The sequence below is a fragment of the Tenrec ecaudatus genome, chromosome 3, assembly GCF_050624435.1.
Source record: "Tenrec ecaudatus isolate mTenEca1 chromosome 3, mTenEca1.hap1, whole genome shotgun sequence".
Taxonomy (NCBI): Eukaryota; Metazoa; Chordata; class Mammalia; order Afrosoricida; family Tenrecidae; genus Tenrec; species Tenrec ecaudatus.
In genome coordinates this window covers 137,635,860-137,650,672 of record NC_134532.1, presented here as the reverse complement: position 1 = coordinate 137,650,672, position 14,813 = coordinate 137,635,860, and positions in this window count along the sequence as shown.

Below are 14,813 nucleotides of genomic sequence, written 5' to 3'. Positions count from 1 at the left end.
ATTTTACAACAATAGCAACAAAACAAAAAAGAGGCTGCAGTTGCTGATATTGCTTCCAAAAATAAAACAGAAATACACTCACTGGCACTGAGCTGGTGGCGACTCGTAGCGGCCCTACAGGACAGAGAAGACTGCCCCATGAGTGTCTGAGACTGCATCTGCTTACAAGAATAGAAAGCTCTGTCTTTCTCCTCTAAGAGGCTGGTAGTTTTGAACTGTTCACTTTGTGGATTGCATCCCATTGCATCCCACTATGCCACCGGGGTTGATACTGGTTTGGTCCCATCAAGCACTTCATGGAATTGTCTCCCATGGAACAAAGCTTAGGGCAATGGCTTTGTGGGACAGTGTAACTAAAGAAGTTGATAGTTTTGATGGTTCTCTTTTATAATCTGCATTTTACAAGGTGGCGTGCGACCCTTTAAAAATATAATTGGTGTCGGTTTTTCCTGGATCAGTGGGCGAAGAGGCCAAGTACCGAAAAAGGATTAGAACGCAGATTTAGCTTCCTCCCTGAATGAATCACCTCATTTGCGAGGAGACTGGCATAGAACATGGTCCCCTGCTACCATTATCGAATGTGTTGATCAAGGACTCCAAAAATGAATCCTGATCAAAAGTGGAGAAAATGAGAAACAGAATTTCCGATGAGTATCGTTCAGACTTATTGGGCCTACTGAGACTGGGGGAGCCACCAGATAGGTTAGCCTGAGAACTCCTCAGATTTTAAATAGAAACTATCCTCTGAAGTCATCCCTAAATGAAGCAGTAAAACCCCTACCACTGAATTCATTCGGACTCAGTGGTCCTCTAGGACAAAGTAAAATGGCCCCTGTGGGTTTCCCAAACCGTAACTCTTTATGGAAGTAGAAAGCCTTATGTTGCTCCTGAAGAGCAGCTAGTGGTTTTGAACTATTGACCTTGTGGTAAGTAGTCCAACACCTACCCATTATGCCACTAGGGCTCTCATGAAGGAGACAACAGTCTAGCAAAATTATTAATCAATGTTCACCTTGAGCACTGGACTGTATTAAGTAGTGATCTATGTGAGATCAAATTCAGAACGCTGTCTCTAATACAAAGATGAGAAGTATACCAAGCCTGTGGCCATCACGTCGATTCTGACGTAAAAAGAGCCTGCGTAAGCAGTCCGCAGCTGGGCACCTTAGCAAGAGCAGGAAAGCCTGACTTTCTCTCACAGAGAGTTGGTAGGTTTGAACCACAAGTGACTGATCTTGCACCATTCACCTGACTGAAGAACCAGAGAGGAGAAGGGAAAGGGCAGTAAGTCCGAGTCCCACCTCTTATCTATCAGTTTGTGACGAAGAAGCATGTAGCCCACATCAGATGCACTTGGACATCCAAAGGAGGGGAACCCCACTCCACCTCAGCCCAAGGCTGACTGCCGCAAAAACCTGCAGTCCACGTCCTTCTCGCACCTTCTTCCTGCACTGTGCCTCCCATGGCATTCCGCTTCTCTGATGGGCTCCCTGACTCCTTACAGTGGCCCCGCAGATCTCGCAGACAATGCTCACACTTATGGAGGTTCACGGGCACAATTAGTAAGTTGGCATAAGCCAGGAGCAGAAGACATTAAGAATATAGTCTTTTGTCCAGAGCACTGCCTCTTCTCAGCTAGCAGCTGTGTGTCTGTCCCTCTGGGCCTCAGTAACTTGTCCCCTTGGCCATTCCCTCTGTGGGTTCGGAAGCCTGTCTACTCTCTGTCTCACAGTCTCCTGGTCTGGCAGTGGCTCTGTGTCTTGTCTAAGGCCGCCGTACTGCACTCTCTCCTGTCTTCCCTTCGGCTGAGATTTCTGTCGGAGGATCTTCTTTCTTGATGTCTTTGAATTCCCTTTTCATGTCATGGCTTTCTTATATACAAGGGAATGGAAACTTGACCAATCCAAGAGCTAGAGTCCTCTACCCCTTATTTGCCTGGTCCCACTCAATCATTTTGTGGGAGGTACAGAGAAATGGATAGGAGAGCGTTAAACATTTAATTTCACTTATTTCACTTCCACCACAATTGGCTGTTATGTGGTGGCATGTATGTTACTGTGATGATGTCACAGGCATTTCATGGACCAGTAGGATCAGCCTCGGTGGGTGGGATTCAACAGAGCTCCCAGAATGAAGACAGATCATGGAGAAGAAATTGTCTGTCCAGTTCTGAGACATTAACCACTGGACACCTTATGTCTAACAGTGGAATATGATCTGATATAGTGCCTGGAACATTTGCCCTTGAGGTTGGAAAGCATCGAGCATAGTACTAGGAAGGAACTTCCTTTTCAAAGTAGAGTGGGTGGAGCAAAGCTTTCTGGACCTTTGTATGCTGATGGGGTATGAGTCAAAATAAGAAGAAACAGCTGCAAACATCAATGAAATATTTATGCTGAGCAAATAATCCAAGAAACTGGAATATATAAATAAGAAAATCTCATCCATAACTGGAGTACCTAATAGCATGCAATATGCAGATGACACAATCCTACTTATTTGACGCAAAAAGGAATTGAAACATTTATTAAAGAAGGTCCAAGCTTCAAGGCAAAGGAAACAAAAATTCTTACAATTGGAAGAACAAATAACATGGTAATCAAATGAGAAAAGATCGATGGTGCCAAGATTCTCATTTTCTATGGGTTCATGGTCCATACGCTTGGAAGCAATGGTCAAGAAATAACAGTACATGATTGCATTAGTCAAATATGATGCATGTTGCTGTTAGGTGCTGTTAAATCAGCTCGTACTCATAATGACCCGATGTGCAAGCAAACAGAACATGGCCCATGTTGACGCTAGCCCAACAGCTGTTCTTATGTTTGAGCCCGTTGTTGCAGACATTGCGTCGATCCATCTTGTCAAGGGCCTTCCTCTTTTTCGCTCTTCTACTTTACCAAGCATGACACTCTTCTCCAGGGGCTGGTCTCTCCTGACGACATGAGTGCCGAAGAAAAGGAGGTCATGTTGAGGAGTTAGCTGTGCCTCACCCAAGTCACTGGTTTTCAATCATCTCATATGCACATGAAATGAATGAGGAAATCGACAGAAGAGTGAATGCACTTGAAGGGTGCATTTAAAGCATGTAGGTTTCTGACAAAGACTATTGCAACTACCATCCGATGCCAGAAGAACAAGCACATCTGTCTGGGAAGAAGAACAGTTGGAAGTCTAACTTAAAGTGGGGCGATACCTTGTCTCATGTACATTGGGCGTGTTAGCAGGAAAGATAAGTTCTTGGAAAAGAAAATCCTGTTTGGTAAAGGATCGGAAAAAATGGTGAAGCCCCTCAAGGAGATGGGTTGAGACGGTGGCTGCAACAATGGGCTCAAACATCACCGTGACTAGGATGGTCCAGGACTGGCCATGTTTGTGCTGTTGTACACTCAGTATCATCTAACACGAAATCTAAGTCAGTGGTAGGGAAACACTATGGGTAGAAGTAGAGCTATTGGTGATATAACACAACACAACAGCACACAAGACACCGCAGTACAATAAACTCACACACAAGTGGTAGGAGTTGGGTTCCTAACCCTCAAATGTTTCATCTCTGAAGAATGTGATTAATGTCATTGACCGGGGCAAAGGCTCTGGATGGTATACATTCTGTTGTGTGCATTTTCCCAAAGAGAAAAACCGAAAAGGACCTTTTCATTATTGGTACCATGATTGATGCATTTGAATGGATTATATTGGCTCACTTACATTTAAAATATGAAACAAAACAACATTTTTATTGTGACTAGATGGAGGTTTACAATTCGGATAAGCAATTTTGTATTCAACAACTTACACTACTCATCAAACCTCCTAATAGCATTTGTTTTCCCTTCTCTCTCTTGCAGAAAACAATGTTCCTCTTTACCCAAGTTAACACCTAGCTACCCTCTGCCCTATTGTTTTACCTTCCCTCCACTTCCCTCCCTTTTGTTGTTGTGCTGTTGTTGTGGTTAGGTTCCACTGAGCCGATTCAGACTCACAGCTCCCCTATGGACAGTAGAAGGCAACACTGCCTGGTCCTGAGCCTTCTTACACGGTTACGTTTGAGTCTATTGTAGCCGTTATGTAAATACATCTGGTCCAGAGACATCCTTTTTGGCTTCCCTTCCTCTTTGCCAAGCATGATGCCCTTTTCTTTTCTTTCTTTTTTTTAAGTTCACAATAAAAATTTCTTTATAAAACAAAGGTGATGCTGTTGCTATAATGTACAGAAAAGGCAAAGTACTGAGTTGTTACATTATGCTGTTAGCTAGTTAGGCACAGTGTCCCTTGGTGTGGACTAGTTGGGAAGCCTACTAAATATTTACTTCATCTATACATACAGAAGACTTCTGGGTTCAGTGAACAGAAATTGAACTTGAAAGCACGTTACTGGTCACTAGTAACGTGCCAGACGAGCTAATTTGTTGTTAGGTGTCATCAAACCTGTTCTGATTCCTAGTGACCCCACATACAACAAAATGACACACTTTCAGGTCCTGCTTCCTCCCCACAATTGTTCTTATGGTTGGGCCGGTTGTTGCATCCACTGTGTCCATCCGTCTGGTCCAAGTCTTCCTCTTTCTCACTGCCTCTCTACTTTACAAGCATTACATCCTTTTAAAGAGCTCTCATGATGCCCTTTTCTTAACACTGGTCCCTCCTGATAACATGTCCAAAGTACATGAGATAAAGTTTTGCCATCTTCCTTTCTAAGGACCACTCTAACTGTACTTTTTCCAGACCGAATTGTTTGTTCTTTTGGCATTCCATGGTGCTGTCGATATTTCTTGCCAGCACTATAATTCAGAGACATGAATTCTTCTTTAAGCCTTTTAAACCCAATTACCTACTTTCACATGCATAGGAGGTGATTGAAACTGCCACGGCTGGATCAGGGGCACCCTAGTCCTCAAAGTGACACCCTTGTTTTTCAATCTATGTAGTTAGATATCTTGTCTACTGCTTCTAGGAGCATGGTGGATAGAAGTAAGAAGACATTCTTGACAGTTTAAGTCTTTTCTCCATGTATCATGATGTTCTTCTTGATTGGCCAAGTTGTGAGGATCTTTGTTTCTTTATATTGAATTGTAATTCATATTGAAGGTTGTTGCTCTTGATCTTCATCAACAGGTCCTCAGAGGTGAGTAATAAGCCATCCTCCAATTCCGATATCAAGTTTTTCATATAGTCCAGGTTCACTGATATTGTGCTCAGCATTCCAATGGAGTAAAGACGATGACAGCATACAACCCTGACTCACACTTTCCTGAGTTGAAATCATAGAGTATTCCTTTGTTCTGTTTCTGCAACTGCCTCGCAAGCCATGTCCAGGTCCTCTCTGAACACCAGGAAGTGTTCTGGCATTCCCATTCTTCCCAAGGTTATCCATGTTTTGGAGTGATCTACGTAGTCGGGGCCTTTGCATAGTCAATGAAACACAAGCAAGCATCTCTCTGGTATTCTCAGCTTTCCACCAAGACCCATCTGATGGTGAGAATGATAGCCATCTTAGTATGACAAACTGACATGCAAGTGATGGCTTCCACCCATGGTAACGAGCAAAGTCGGTGTCTTTTGGTCTGAAAATCTTTAGCTTGATTTTTTCCCTGTTTAGCAGTGGTCCCATAAAAAGATATCCTTTTGTGACTGACTAATTTCACTCTGTGAAATTTTCTCCCAGTCATGAAGTTCTTCAGAGTTACATTATTTTTCTTTAATGATGCATAGCATTTGTGCTCGCTCGCCTGGGCTGCTGGAGAAACAAAAGCAATGACACTCCGAGATGTACAACAAGAGTGCTCGATCTAGCAGAAGCAGTATATCAATTCAAGTTCATGGGTCAGATGCTCGCCAGAGCCCTCTCCTGATGCACAAGAGCTGCAAGGTCCTGACAAAGAGCGGTGATGTGTCCTCGGGAAGCAGGGCTATCCAGGCCAGTGGGTACAGAGATACATGATGGGGCAGCGGCACCTCCCCAGGTCGGGGCCCACCTAGGGCTGCCCCTGGAGGCAAGCACAGAGTCCCAGTGAGGAGGAAGGCAAAGGGCCAGCGGGAGAGAAGCTTCCAACGTCTCTTGGATAGAAAGGGCCATACTTCCAGGGAGGCATCATCAGGCTGTGACGTGACTGATAGGTTGGACTTCACAATTACGCTTTCACAGAGGTTCAAGTTTACACAAATTCTAGCCTCTACAGGACTCCGCTGTGTGTATGGTTCAAATTTGCTTTATCCATTATCCAATTGGTGGGCATTTATGGTGCTGCCGTCTCCTTGCTATTGTGAACAATGCTGTGATGAACTTTGTTGTGCATATATCCGTTCCTGCTATGCCTCTTACTTCTTTACTATATATACTAAGCCAGTGTTGGTTCCTTTGCTGGGTCATAGGATATTTCCAGGCTCAGTTTGGGGAGTACCAGCCGACTTTCCACAGCGGCTTATAGTTAGAGTCCCATCAGCGGTACACAAAGGTTCCAAATTCTCCACAGCTGCCCTCCAGGACTTGTCTTCTAAGAATTTGAACTTTTCAGTCAATGCAAGTGTAAAGTCGCATCTCATTATTGTGATGGTGTGCGTCTCCAGATAGCTCCTGATCGTGAGCTTTAGATGTTTGTTAGCTGCCTGTAAGTCTACTTCAGTGAACTACTTATTTCTGTTCTATGCCCGTTTTTCAATTGGAGTGTTCATCCTTTTCGCTTGTTATAATGTTTCAGGTTTCTGCAGATTTTAAAGATAGCCCATTATCTGATGTGTCATTACCCAAAATATTTCCCCTGTCTGTGGATTCTCTCTTTACTATTTTGATGAAACCTTTTTTTGATTCACACACATGTCTTAGTTCTTAATTTTGTCTTCTGCTGTGTGTATGCTTTTCAATGTTTGTTAGTGTGTTCCTGCCCTTTATTAGGCCCCTTGAGCTTGTCCCTAGCTCTCCTTTGTTGATATTTGGATGTCTAGGGTTGATGTTATTTATAGTTCTAGCGTTTCCATTTGGGTCTTTAATTCATCTTCAGTTAGTTTTGTATATAGGGTAGATAGGGTGCTTCATTCTTCTGCAAATGGAAATCCAAGTTTCCCAGCATCATCTTCCTCATTTAAAGGGTTTCTGCCCTGAACATCAGGTAAAGTCTTTCTGTACCCGACCAGGATTCTTTTCCTGGTATTCCAATATTTTTTCGACACCTGTTTTGGCTGTGTATATGGCACATACCTTTTTAAAGGATCTTTGTGTTTCTTGGTGTGGACTGTCTTCGTGACATCATGAGGCATCTGTTAGAGTAGGAGGGTCACTGAGTCATGTGGAGATGGTTGATTGCATCCAGAGGTGTGGGAGATGAATAACACAAGTACAAAACAAAAGCTAACAGCGGCCAGTGCTCTTACAGCCATCTGTAGCCAGCTTTTGCATCAGTCCAAGAAAGCAGGGGAGCCTGTGCCCACCAGCCCTCGGGCACTGTTGTGAGCATTCACCCCATCCCTGAGCCCACCGGCGAGGCTGTGGCCTGAGCTCTTCCCTGAGACCAGGTGAAGGGTGGGGACTAGGTAGTTGGTGGCCCTCTAGTGCTGTTTGGACAGCAGTGAGCAGGGACTACATGGCAGGCTCGTGCAGTTTGGGCAAGCTGTCCTCTTCACCACGGAAAATAGTGGGAGGAGACGAGCCAGTCAGGGTGCAGTATAGCAAGGATGAAACATACAACTTTCCTCCAGTTCCTAAATGTTTCCTCCCCACCATCCCCCACTACCATGATCCCAGTTCTACCTTGCAAATCCAGCTAGACTACAGTGGTACAGATAGGAACTGGAACCACAAGGAATCCAGGATGAACCTCTCAGGACCAGTGGTGAGAGTGGCGATACAGGGAGGGTGGAGGGAGGGTGGGGTAAAAAGGGGGAACTGATTACAAAGATCTACATGTGACCTCCTCCTTGGGGGATGAACAATGGAAAAGTGGGTAAAGGGAGACTTGAGACAGTGTAAGATACGACAAAATAATAATAATATGTAAGTTGTTGAGGGTTCATGAGGGAGGGGGGAGTGGGGAGAAAGGGGAAAATATGAGGAGCTGATACCAAGGGCTCAAGCAGAAAGCAAATATGTTGATGAGGGCAACAAATGCACAAATGTGGTTGACACAATGGATCAATGTATGGATTGTGATAAGAGTTGTACAGGCCCCCAATAAAATGATCGAAGAAAAGCAAGCAAGCAGTGGGATCGAGATGGCTGCCACCTTTCTAGCGCTATTTGAGCAGTTTCTTCCTCAGCCCTGGTCAGCAGCAGGAAACAGGTGGCTGGCTTCCCTTTTGTGAACATTCACTTGTAAGAGTCCCTTCATGCTAAGAGGGAGTGAGTAACCCTATCATGGTAAACTGCGTCACTGGTTGTGTGCGGAAAAATAACTGCTTAAGATGTCCATGCAGCTGCTGTGGGCCCGCTCCACTGGTGAAAATGGGCCTGTGGGGCTTCCCCTGGAGTCCTCCTTCAGTCCATCTCCTGCGACGGCAGTTTGGAGAATCTGCTGTTTGCTTGGCTCCGTTGACTCAGCCTTTATCTTTTTCTTCTGCGATTCCTGGCATCTGGATTTTCTCTCATGCCGATGTTCTCTGTACTTGCTATAGAGTAATTCTGAAGGGCAGCCGGCTAGGCAGCCATCTTAAATGGAAGCCTTTACACTTTGTTTTACTTAGTTTTTATTTGATCACTTGCAAGCTACTTTACTAGATTGATGGTTCTGTCTGCTCTCTGTAGCAATGGACCATTTTATTTTCCCCGAGAATCTAGCTGGATTGGGATGCGTTGAAGCGATAGCCTCCAGAATGGAATCACTTGTGCCTCAACTCTGGGTCGATCCACGTTTGAGCAGTTCATATGCGTATCTAGATTATGTATTTTCTCTCATCGGCATAATGGTCCACAATGATGAAAATAGTATTTCTTCTCTTTGCATTCCAAATTATCTGACACTAGATAAAGCAGAGGGAGCCCTGGTAATGTGGTGGATTAAGCGTTGGGTTTCTAATCTCAAGGTCGGCAGTTTGAGACCACCACAGGAGAGTGATGCGCTTTCTACTCCTGTAAAGATTTCCAGTCTTGGAACCCCCCAGGGGCAGCTCCCCTCTGCCCTATCGGGTCGGCATCTACTCAATGGCAGTGGGCGATAGAGTCAGCAATACAGAGGGGTAGAGAATGAAAATGGATGTAATAAACACATCTATTACTTAAATACTTTGGGATGTGATGAAAATAGGATCAAATGAAGGATGCATAGGCAAATGATAATGCTTGGAATATATATAGCAATGCAGATAGACACATAACTAATTAATATAAGACTTATTTAAAAATTACATTCTATCTACTTGAGTATAGACACTAGGGAATTACTTTGAAAGTCACGTGCTTAATGTGAGAAGAATGTACATCGTTCTAAGAATCAAAATGTTGCCAGCATTTAACTTTTAACAAAACGTAATAAGAAAATTCTACTCATAGCTACTCACGGCTGAATCCAAAAGTGAGAAGTTGTGTGTTTAGAGAACGTGTCATGTATGATGTGTGTGTGTGTGTGTGTGTAGACCCAGGCAGGGGTTACACACATACATGTGATGAGGCACATAATCATAGCTTAAAGAAAGGAGAGAAGATATTGTGAGTCGAGATATGATCAAATGAGAAAGTGTAAGCTGTCTTGGAGAAGTCGTGACTCAGTAGGCACAAGGAAACTCTAGAGCAATAAGTGAAAGATTTAGCTATGACCACTGAAAGGATAAAGAATGAGCTATTTATGAGAGCTGATGGGGTATCTGTGCCCCTAGGGAGAGGTGGGTTCTCTAGTAGAATCCAGAGAAACTTGAGTGTAGCCTTAAACAAAGAAAACTATTTTAATTGGAAACTAGGTTTTGAAATTGGGCCCAGGCAAAAAGGACTATGCTTTGGTTGCTAATATGATCCAAAACATTATAAAAGATTGGCATATACTCAGAGATAAAAAGGCAATTGGACACATACAAAATTTTCACAACGCTTGTGTGTTAATGGTAATAATATGGACATTTTCTACCCTGTGTTAGTATGCTAAGTAAGTACACATATAACAAAACTTTTACCATTTCAACATTTCTTAAATGATGATAATAATTTTTGATTGAGTCATAATGAACATATCACACAATTCAAAAGTTCAAGCATATTAAGAAGGGTTGTACAATCATCACCATAATTGGCTTTGGAACATTTTCTTCCTTCTAGTACCTACTGGGGTTGATGCCCAGGTGATAATTAATCCAGTTACTGTGTTCATCAATCCACCCCTCCTGACTTCCATCTACAGAAAAAGACACACAATAAGGAAGGAAATAACAACAACAGCAACGAAAGCATTCAGAAACAATGATCATATAAAGCAGAGAAAGACCCCAATCCAAGAAAAAGCAGAGGATATTGGAATTTTAGAAGAAAGTGTAAATGAGATCTAATGATAAGGCATGATGTTTCAGTAAAAATACAACAGTCACCATCCACTATACCATTGTCTCATATGCAGACTGTTCGCATCCTAGTCTGGACAGTGGGGATTGGGTGCTATTGGTTTTTTCTTATCATGTTGTTCACCCATCACCATTATCTGTCTCCAAATGTTCCCATCACCCTTAACAGAAGCTCAGTAGTATGGAAATTAATAATTTCTTCTTCTATGCTTTCACATAGCACTGACAAAACCCAGCAGTGTTTTGAAAGTAAATTTAATAATTATTTTTTGTTGTTGTTTATACTATCTCATTTGGAGGCCCAAGGGAACAATGACATATGACTTGGGATTTTCTCCTACAACATGTCAGTTTGGTATGTTAATATCATGCTTCACTCAGGACCTAAAGGTATATCCAATTTCCAGGTCAGTGTTGTCTAATCACCAAGGAACCCACAGCCCTGAGTTTGTCTCTCTCTTTTCCTCCTCTTTCCCTACCTGATTACCTTTCTCCTAGGAATGTAGTGGAATGATTCTTATCCCCGATCTCAGCAGGAGCATGGCATCTCCCTTTCCTCATCATGTGATTCCGAGTATGGGGGAGAAAAGGGGTGCAAAACTCCTTCAACATCTCCTCACTTTGTTTAGCTAAGACAAGGCTGAGCTTTCTTTCCAGAGGCAACTTTCTGAGGAAATAGATGTAAAAGAGCGAAAACAAAAACAGACGTTGAGAAATTGAAGTGTTCTCAAGCGCAGCCTTCTCTTTAACCCTGAAATCCGATCTTGGCATATTCTAGAACCCACACAAATTCTGCATTGTTGGCGAGAGCAGTAGGAAATGTTAGGATTTGGCATTTCTTGACTATTCTATTTTGTTACTTTGTGTTTTTTGCCCTCTTAGGAATTTGTGTTCTCCTAAAAGAAAACATAATTCAATGCCTTAGTATGTGATATTAATGAACAATGGTTAAGATGACAATGTGTTACTCTATGTGAAAATCTTCAAAGAATCTGGCAAGGAATCTAGTGGAAAACTGTGTAATTTTTAGATGAGTAAAGTCCGTCAAAACACATTTTTAGTTTATACTTATTTGATAATAGCATTTGATCAAGAGTCTTTCAATATTAGGCAAAATTATGAAAATTCCTACTGAAGTTTCCTTAACTAAATTTCAAAGACCAGATGATACACACAATGGTCGGGGGACTTTGTCTATGAACTTCCTCTATCGACCACAGTGCTCTTATTTATCTGCCCTGGACGTCCACTAGAACCAAACACTGCCTGCCCAGTGTTGCGCCACACCCATCACAGTTTGGGCCACCATGAAACATGCGGGTTTCATTGGTTCTTCCTAGTCCATCTGCACATGGAAGCTCCCCTGAAATCTGCTCAATATTGGAGCCACACGCAAACCTCCATTGACAGACAGGGGGGAACTCATCAAGGCTGGAGATCAACCCGAATTTCCTGTATGAAAGGTGAACATTCTATCACGGAACCACCAGTGGCCCTGATCCTGGCGAAACTTACTAACACGTTATGCCCAAATGCAGTGAAGCTATGCTCTACCTTCTCTCCCCTCCCCCACTTCTTCCTATTTCTAGATCTCAGGACTCCTGCTGTCCTGCAGGTGGAACACCTCCATGCCCTGCTGACTTCACTCCTTCTGGAAATATTGCCCCCCACCCCCACCCCCTTGAGCCTTGCCTGCCTTTTCACTGTCTCTTATAGAACCTTCCTCTGCGGGCATCTATGAGCTCAGGAACCTGGAAAGTCAATCTTCGCTCTTGAATTACTTCTGTACTTTGTCGAGTGCATCTGAAGTTTGCTTTTAGCTCAGATTTGAGGTCGAGCTGTAAGTGATTCCCCTGGATGAGTTCTGAGCCAGAGACCCTGGGAAATAACTGGATGACGGCTATCGGCTTCCCCTGCTTCTGTATCAGCAGACTTCTCTGGTTAGAAACGGACTTTGAACCTGGTGTTTAAGAGTTTATCCTCTTTTCTAAAGTCACTGTAAGAAAGGCTCTAGGAAAGGGGTCTTCAGTTCCCAATTCATCCACATAATCTGAGTCCAGTGAGAAGCATACATTTCGGGTTTAGGTGATGCCGTGTAACAAAGATTCTTCCCTAAAGCCTTAAGGACCACACGGGGCTGCGATCCGCATGATGGGCAGCTTGAGACCTCCAGCAGCTGGGCTAGTTCTCCCTTAGACATTTGCAGTCTCAGACACCCACAGGGGTTTCTCGAGTCACAGCAGTGACTCGATGACAGTAAGTTTACAGGAAGAAAATCGTGACCCTCTTCCTTCTGTAGAGAAGCGGAAAGAAAGAAGTTTATATGGGTGGATAGCTATAGACCCGCTCAACTGACAACCTTCTTATGACTGCTGTGTCTCTGTTGCTGTTCGGTGCTGTGGAGTGAGTTCCGACCCAGAGCAACCTTGTGCACCACAGAGTGAAACACTAGACAGCCTGGTGCCATCCTTACACTTGTTCCTATGTCTGTGCCCATTGTTGTAGCCACAGTACCAATCCATCTCTTTGAGGGCCTTCCTCTTTGTCACTGCCCCTCCACGTTACCAAGCACAATGTCCTGCCACGGGACTGGCCCATCCTGACAATATGTTCAAAGTACATCAGACCAATTCTTGCCATTCTGGTCTGTACAGAGCACTGTGGCCTTACTCCCTCCAAGACAGATGGAGGTGTCGTGCTAGCAGCTCATGGACTTTCAGTGTTCTTTGTCAGCAACACAACTCAAATACATCTACGCTTCTCGCCTTCCTTATTCAATATCCAACTTTCACATCCTCAGTGATGCGATGGAGACTATCGTGGCTCGGAGCAGGTGCACCTTGCTGCTCAAAATAACCTCCTTGCTCTTTAAGACTCTGACGAGGGCGTGTGCAGCAGATTTACCCAGTGCAACATGTCTTTTGGTCTCTAGACTGCTAGTTCCATAAGCATTGATGCACATCCAAGCAAGACAGAAATTTTTAACCACTTCAACCTTTTCTCCATTCACCCTGATGTTATCTACTGCTCCAGTTGTCCAGCTTTTAGTATCCTCTACAATGATTGCGCTCCACACTGAAGGCTACAGTCCTTGGTCGTCATCAGCAAGTGCCTCAAGTCCTCGTAGTATGCAGCAAGCAAGGTTGTGTCATCTGCATAGGGCAGGTAGTTAATAAGCCTTCCTCCACTCCTGATGCCACACTCTTTTAAAAAATCAGGAATAAATAGTGTGTGTTCGATCTGTATGCTGAGCAAATCATTAGCGGAGCTGGATTGTATGAAGAGGGATCTGGTTGCAGCTCTAGTTTAAAAGAATCTGTTACGTCATCATCTGATTTTAAGTGGAGACAAGGGAGACAGAAGTAAGAGGTGGAAAGGGAACAGACTCTGGGCTCAGGGGCATCCCTAGAGGGGTGTCTTCATCTTTCGGATGAGGAAATACCCAGTTTAGTTTTGCAACATCTTCTGTCTTAATTTCTTGTGGGAATTTTAGGTTCTCCGGAAATAGTTTATCAATATGATAGGTTCTTTGTGTCTTTTAAATGTCAGGATATTGAATCATGCCTATTGATATTTACCTTCAAGAAGTTTGAATACATGCGTGTGCAAGTTTCATTCTGTTTAATTCCATTGTTTTCCAGCTTCCTGCAGAAACTGTCCATCAGTATTCACCTGTCAGTGTACAGATAGAACATGAGAACCCTATGAGTTGGTGAGGGTCATTTATTCCCAGGATGTACACCAATTAGAAAATGAGCGCTAAGGCTCCCGGCTAGGAATTCCATACATATTTTGCAAAGGAAATGCCAAAAAGATGATTTTCCCTAAAGAATTTCATTTGGTTCATGGAAGGGCTGAGAATTTTCTAGTCAGAAAATCAATTTTCTACTCGGGCCTCACCCTAGGATTGGGCGGATCACCAGGAACAAGAGTTCCAAGAAATCAGAGAAGGGATTAAAAAGAGAAGAAAAACAAAACATACCAAACGACACACCAGTGTCCACTGCAGCCTTTGATTTCTGGGTTTCTAGATCTGAATGTGTCCTCTCTTTCAAAGTCACTAGGTATCCCTACTGAGAACACTATTGTTTAGGATCTTAAATGAGCCCGTGGGGATATCTAAAAACCTAATCTTGAAAAGGAGAAAGTTGCTATGAGTCATTCCCATCGTGAAGAGCCCATGTGCATAAGAGCAGGATTTCAAGTCAAGCGCTTCCTCTTTTCAGCACCCTAACTGCAAACGCTGGGCCGAGAGTCGATGCTGACTCACAGGCATCTTATAGGATAGAGTCGGCTAGAACCGCTCTCTAGGTTTTCCAAGGCTATACATTTTTTCA